The sequence below is a fragment of the Gracilinanus agilis genome, chromosome 4, assembly GCF_016433145.1.
Source record: "Gracilinanus agilis isolate LMUSP501 chromosome 4, AgileGrace, whole genome shotgun sequence".
NCBI lineage: Eukaryota > Metazoa > Chordata > Mammalia > Didelphimorphia > Didelphidae > Gracilinanus > Gracilinanus agilis.
This window is the reverse complement of record NC_058133.1, coordinates 351,171,293-351,179,633: the sequence shown is the minus strand read 5'-3', so window position 1 is coordinate 351,179,633 and position 8,341 is coordinate 351,171,293.

Genomic DNA, 8,341 nt, shown 5'->3' with positions numbered 1-8,341 from the left:
AGAGAGAGAGAAAGAGAGAGAGAGAGAGAGAGAGAGAGAGAGAAACAGTCAGAGAGAAGAATAAACAGAGGAAAATAGGCTAGAGGAAAATCCATATTTAATTGTCATAACTGTGATAAATGGAATGGAAGCAGATAGCAAAATGGATTTAAAAAAATGAATCCAACAATATGTTGTTTACAAAAAAACATCCTTGAAATAGAAACACTCACAAAATAGGTACATGATTTACATGTAAATGGTTATTTCATAAATAAATTATAGGGGAATGAAATTTTACCTATGGAAAGGGGAAAAATTGTGATAAAACATGATCTAGAGAGCATTGTGAGATATAAAATGAACAGTGTAGATTATATCAAAATAAGAAGTGTTCACATAAAACCAATAAAGGCAAGTCTAGAAGGAAATCAAGAAAGTGGGGGAAATTCTCTTAGTTCCTTTAGATAGATAGTTTCTTTAATGAAGACCTCTTTTTTAACTCATAGAGATGAGTAAAAATTTTAAGACTACATCATTCTCCAATTGATGTATAGACAAAGGTTATGAATCAGCAATATTCAAAAGAATTCATAGTATCTATAGTCATAAAAATGCTCTAAAATGTGACTAATTAGAAATATACAAAATAAAACAACTTTAAGGAACAGTCTCATAAGGAGCAAGTTTATTGGATTGGCTAATATGATAGAAAAGGAAAATGCCAACTGCTAGAGCAGATGTGGAAAAATAAGAACACTAATGCACTCTTTCTTTTTAAACCCTTACCTTCCATCTTAGAATCAATACTAGGTATTGGTACCAAGGCTGAAGAGTGGTAAGGGCTAGGCAATGGGGGTCAAGTGACTTGGGCTAGGCAATGGGGGTCAAGTGACTTACCCAGGGTCACAAAGCAAGGATGTGTCTGAGGCCAGATTTGAACCCAGAACATTCCATCTCTGGGCCTGACTTTCAAACCACTGAGCAACCCAGCTGCCACTCACCAATACACTCTTGATGGATTTGTGAACTGATTTAACCATTCTCAAGAACTCTTTGGAACTAGATCTAAAGGCTGATAAAACAGTGTATATGTCCTTTGATCCAGCAATACCATCACTTTCTATACCACACAAAGTTCAAAGAAAAAGGCAGCTTTTTTGTGGTGACAAAGGATTAAACATTGAAAGGATGCCCATCAAGTTGGCAATAGCTGAACAAGTTGTGATATGATCAATTGTGAATGACAGTTATTTTCTTTTCTTTAAAAAATCTTTTTTACTTTCAGGCTTAGAATCAATACTACATATTCATTCCAAGACAGAAGAATGGTAGAGGACAGGCAATTGAGGTTAAGTGATTTATCCAGGAGCTCATAATTAGGAAGGGTATGAGGATTTTAACCCAGGACTTCCCATCTATACATGTGGCTCTCAATTCACTGAGCCCGTTACCTGCCCTGACTTAGCTATTTTTAGCAACGCAATGATATATGACAATTCTGAATGACGTATGTTGAATAATGCTATTTGTCTCCAAAGAAAGATTAGATGGAATTTGAATGAAGATAGCAGTGTACTTTTTTACTTTATTATTCTTGTTTTAAATTTTTTCTATGTTCTTTCTCATATCTAATATAGAAATATGTTCTGCATGATGGCATATGTATAATGTATATCATATTGGTGACGTTCTGAAGGAATGATAGGGGAGGGAGGAAGAGAATATGGAACTCAAAATTAAAAGAAATAAGTATATTTAAGGTTTTTTACATGTAACTGAGAAAAATATTTAAGTATGTTATAGGGAAAAGTCAGAGTTAAGATAGCAGATAGAAAGACATTATTTTTGCCTTAGCTCCTCAATAATAACCTAAAACATATACTATGCTTAATTCTGAACAGAAAAGACAAGAAAATGGCACAATAATCTATTTTTCTCCCAGAGCAGTTTAAGAAATATAGTCAGACGGGGTGGGCATTGCAGCTAAGGCTAGTGAACCCAACATCATAGCAGTTCTGCAGAAATGTAAGTAAGGAATGGTGAAATATGAAACAAAGGGGAACTTTTCAGTACCAGGGACAGTAATGAGAATACCAGGGCAGGAAATACCTGAGTAAAAAGAGGTCCTAGTCTTTCACTGCATTACCAAATGGGAACAGGACCTGTATCAAATGAGAGATTGGTTGCTCATTACCCAATCCAAGGTCATAGTTCCAAGTCAAAAAAGAGGGGGCATGAGGGAACAGAAAGCCGACCTATGTAAGGAGCAAGTGATAAGTTCTAGAAACACAACTTCATTATTCTGACCATAAACAAAAGGAAAACCTAGTCATAACCTACAATCATCCTATAGTCAAATAAATCAATCAGGGCAGGAACCTGAACCAAGGGGGGAAGGCAGCAGTTTAGTTACTCTGTAGCTATAGAACCTACTTGCATGTTGTGATAGAATCCAAAGTCGATTTACCGAAACTCAACTACACAAATAGTAATAGACACAAACACAGGTCAAGAGTTTGTAGAGCACTGATGCAAAGAACAAAGGACAGATTTCTTAATTAGCAGAGCCCAGATCTGAAAGGCAACAAAGAAATTTCTTCCCATATAACATAACTTTGAAAATATTAACAATTTATATACCTTAGAGTAATTGTAAAAGCAGCACACATTAAAAAAGTCACAATCATAAACCAGATATTTTTCTCCAAAAGTGAACGAAGCACAAGACAATTTTAAAATCTGTGGTCAAGAAAAGGATTTGGAAAAATGAGCAAACAACAAAATAATATTTTAATATGAAAAACTATGATGGTAACAGGGGAGCTCAAAACAGAATCTCAGAACAAAATAAATTGCAAATATTTCCAATAAAACTTCAAGGTAAAAATGCACAAGACAAATGGGACAAGAGCCCAAAGATAATTTCTAGAAAAGTTAAAGAAAAGTATTTTAAAAAGAAGACAAAAAGGGAAGATGGTAGAACAGGTCATGGAGTTTCTTCACCCTTCTAAATTCTTCTGTAAATAACCAAAAACAACTTCAAAGGATCAATACTAAAAATAGCAGAAGCAAGCAGGTGATGAGACTGAAGCTAAAGAGCCAGGGTCAACTAGGGCATCAGTCCCACTTCTACAGGCTCCAGAGTAAAGAGGAAAGCAAACAGAGTAGAATCATTAAAGCAACACACCTTCATTGCTGAGTCAAAGAGCTGACATCCCTGAAGATAATACTAGAATCCCTAAGTTGAGGGCCCTAGAAAAGCTATGCTTTCTGTGGCCTCAGCTCTGTAGAAATCTACTGGCCCATAGCTGAGGACTGAAGGACTGGACACCATAAAATATGTTTTTTAGGCCCCATGTGTAGGAATTTAAGTGTAGCTGTTAGAGAGACTTAGAAGGCCCAGAGAACTTATACTATATGGCTTCTCTATCTGGCACTTAGGCAGTAGAAGAGGAATGAGGAGGAAGCATGAATGGGTGAGTGGTTGCTGAGGGAATAGGGCCCAGTGAACTATCATCATTCCCAGGAGTGTAGAGTCCCTGGTTGCTGCCAGAGGGGGAAGTAAACTATCTGCTTATGGTTGTGGGAGCAGACCTGCCTACAGGGTCTGTTTAAACCCCTGGAGATTAATCATGGACAAGGCTTTAATGAACAATCTGGATTATGTCAGACCCTGGATTATAAAAGTGGAATAATTAAATATGACTCAGGAAAAAAGACAAAAAATCCTGAAACCTGGGGTAACATACCCAAGTATAGCAGGAAAAGATTTTCTTTATCTCAGCTTCACAGTGAGGAGAGAAAAGACAAAGAGATTTGAAAATGATTTTTTAAAGAATGTTACATGTACTTCTACCAGTACATGCAGATTCTGGGGAAAGTGGACTAAAAATTAGAGATCAGATATAAAAAAATATAGCTCCCTGATCCAGAAATTCTTATTGTAGAATTTTGCAATATATATCCCTTATGTATATCATAGTTTTATCATGGGTTCTTTGTAATAAACCAAGTCAGATATTTTCTTGGTTCCCAGAACTGATTTATTGTTATTTTAACTTGTAGTTAAATTTAGGGACTTGAATACAGCATAAAAAGCCCTGGTGCACCATTGAAATTTGCAAAGCCATCTCTTGTCAAGTTTGAAGAGGCTAAAGGGAATATTCTTTTTTGTTCCTTCTAAATTACTACCGTATACTTGCTCAACTCCAAAAATGACTAATCCTGAACTATCATATTTTAAAGATAGCATTTAGATATTGACTGAGATTCCTTAAACATTTCCAAAATTCTCATGCATTGTCACTTCTAATTCACCCAATATCTCATCATAGAGATCTAAATCAATTTAACTTTTTTCACTTATGTTTCCTATGACTAATTTTTATTCAATTGAATCACATTGCTTCCAGACTATGGTATCAGACCATAACATTTCAACACATTATTTATATGGGAGATACACTTTGATTATTTACTCAAATATTCTCATCCACACTTTCGTACTCTCAGAATATGGCATAAATGCAGCTCAAATCCGTTAGAATGGCTGGTTTATTTTAATAGAACTTCACTCACTTGGACATTCACAGAGAACATTTGACATACAAAAAAGTAATACTTAGGATTCTTTAAATAATTTCCATATATAAATATATAATAAGTATGGCATGAATATGAATAATATCTGAATGATCAAAACATCAGCCAAATGACCCTGATATTTTAAGGAAAGATAGAATGCCACAGAAGAGCAAAGAGAATACTTAAATAATCCCATATCAGAAAGAGAAATTGAACAAGCTATCAAAGAACTTCCTAAGAAAAAATCTCCAGGGCCATATGGATTCACAAGTGAATTCTATCAAATATTTAAAGAACAACTAATACCAATACTATACAAACTATTTGACAAAATAAGCAAAAATGAGTTTAATCAGATTCATTTCATGACACAAATATGTTAATGATTCCAAAGTCAGGCAAATCAAAATTAGAGAAAGAAAACTACAGATCAATCTCCTTAATGAACATAGATGCAAAAATCTTAAACAGAACACTAGCAAAAAAGACTCCAGCAAGTGATCATGAGAATTATTCACTATGATCAGGTGATTCATGCCATGAATGCAAGAATAGTTTAATATGGGGAAAACCATTCACATAACTGACCATATCAACAACCAAACCAACAGGAATCACATGATTATCTCGATGGATACTGAAAAAAGACTTTGACAAAATACAACACCCATTCCTATTGAAAACTCTAGAAAGTATAGGAATAGATGAGTCTTTCCTAAAAATAATAAATGGTATATATCTAAAACCATCAGCAAGCATCATCTGCAGTGGGGATAAATTAGAAGCTTTCCCAATAAGATCAGGAGTGAAGCAAAGATACCCATTATCAATTCTATTATTTAACATTGTACTAGAAACACTAGCAGTAACAATTAGAGAAGAAAAAGAAATTCAAGAGATTAAGACATGCAATGAGGAAACCAAACTATCACTCTTTATAGATGATATGATGGACTATTTAAGAATCATAGGAAATCAACTAACAACCTAATGGAAATAATCAACAATTTTAGCAAAGTTGCAGGATACAAAATAAACCCACATAAACATCAGCATTTTTATATATTTCTAACACAACCTAGCAGCAAGAGTTAAAAAGAAAAATTCCTTTTAAAATCACACTACCCAATATAAAATATTTAGGAATTTATTTGCCAGGACAAACACAGGAATTATATGAATACAACTACAAAACACTTTCCACACAATTAAAACTAGATCTAAACAATTGGAAAAACAGTGATTGCTCATGGGTAGGATGAGCTAACAATAAAAATGACAATCCTTCCAAAATTTATTTATTTATTCAGTACCATACCTATCAAACTACTAAGAATCTTTTTCATTGAATTAGAATAAATTATCACAAAGTTCATTTGGAAGAAGAAAAGATAAATATCAAGAGAAATATGAAAAGCATATGAAGGAAGGTGGCCTAGCAATATCAGATCTCAAACTGTACTATAAATCAGTAGTCATAAAAACAATATGATACTGGCTAAGAAACAGAAGGGAGGATTAGTGGAATAGACTTGGAGTAAATGCCTTCAGCAGGATAGTATATGATAAACCCAAAGACCCCAGCTTTTGGGACAAGAACCCACTGTTTGACAAAAACTGCTGGGAAAATTGGAAAACAGTATGGGAGAGATTATGTCTAGATCAACATCTCATAGCCTATACCAAGATAATTTCAGAATGGGTAAATGACTTAAATATAAAGAAGGAAACTATAAGTAAATTAGGTAAACATAGAATAGTATACCTGTCAGATCTTTGGGAATGGAAAAAAATTAAGACCAACAAGAAATAGAGAATATTACAAAATGTAAAATGAATAATTTTGATTATATTCAATTAAAATTTTTTTGAACAAATAAAACCAATGCAACCTGGAAGGGAAACAACAAATTGGGGAAAAAAATCTTTATAACAAAAACCTCTGAAAAGGGTCTAATTTCTCAAATTTATAAGGATGTAAATCAATTGTACAAAAATCCAAGGCATTCCCCAATTGATAAATGGGCAAGAGACAGGAATAGGAAATTTTCAGAAAAAGAAATAAAAATATCATTGCTAGTTGAGTTGTGAATTGATCCTACCATTCTGGAAGGCAATATGGAATTATGCCCAAAGGGCTTTAAATGACTGCCTCCCTTTTGATCCAGCCATACTTCTGTTGGGTTTGTACCCCAAAGAGATAATAAGAAAAAATATGTATACAAAAATATTCATTGTCACACTCTTTGTGGTGGCAAAAAATTTGGAAAATGAGGGAATGTCCTTCAATTGGGGAATGACTGAACAAATTGTGGTATCTGTTGGTGATAGAATACTATTGTGCTAAAAGGAATAATGAACTGGTGGAATTCTATGTGAACTGGAACAACTTCCAGGAATTGATCTAGAGAGAAAGGAGCAGATCCAGAAGAACATTGTACACAGAGACTGATACACTATGGCAAAATCGAACGTAATAAACTCTTCTACTAGCAGCAATGCAATGATCCAGGGCAATTCTAAGGGAATTAAGAGGAAAAACACTATCTACATACAGAGAAAGAAATGTGGGATTAGAAACACAGAAGAAAGACATTTCCTTGATCATATGGTTCGATGGGAATATGATTGGGGATGTATAATCTAAATGATCACTCTATTGCAAATATTTATATTATGAAAATAGGTCTTGATCAACAATATTTGTAAAACCCAACTGAATTGTGAGTTGGTTATGGGAGGTAGGCGGGAGGAGGGGAGAGAAAGAGTATGAATCATGTAAGCATGGAAAAATACTATAATTAATTAAATAAATAGAATTTTCAAAAATTAATTTAAAAGAGAAAAAAATAAAACTACTTTTCCTTCTTCTGAGAAACAGAAGTTCAAACATTTTATCACTGAGACATAAATTCAGGGCTCTAAATTACTTCTTTCATAGAATAATTTTCAGAAAGAATTGAAAGTTAATAATATATATTCATAGTATCTTTATATGATAATTAAAATTAAAAATGGGCCCAATTGACAAATGGTCAAAGAACATATACAGGAAATTCTCAGATGAAATTAAAACTATCTTTAATCATACCAAAATGTTTCAAATAACATTTTATTAGAGAAATACAAATTTAAACAATCTGTGATAACATTTCAAACCTACCCAATTGGTTGATATTACAAAAAAGGAAAATGATAAATGTTAGAGGGAATGTGACAAATTGCAACAGTAATTATATTGTTGGTGAAGCTGTGAATAGTGAAGCTGTGAATTGATTTGAAATTTGGAACCATGCCCAAAGTATCATCAAACTATGCATACCCTTTGACTCAGAAATACCATTAGTAGATCTGTGTCCCAAGAAAGTAATGCTAGGGCCAAAGGAACTACCTGTACAGAAATATTTATAGCAGTTCTTTTGTTATATCAAAGAACTGGAAACTGAAGGGATATTAATATCAATCAATAGAGGAATGGCTGAACAAGTTGCAGTATATGCTTGTTACAGAAAATCTGAAAAAACGTTAAATGATGTGATACAAAGTGAAGGGAGAAGAAACACGAGAAAATTTTATATAATAACAACAATAAAGTTTGATGATCAAGAGTGAATGTCTTCACTTATCAAAAAGGTAAGAATATAGGCACTTGTGAGAAAAAATAAGATATCTATCACTGTAGAAGGAATAGATGGAATGTGGAAGGAAGCAGATCATTTTTTTCTGTTTTTACTCCATTAATTTTTCTCTAGTGTAAGCAATATCTTCTTTTGTA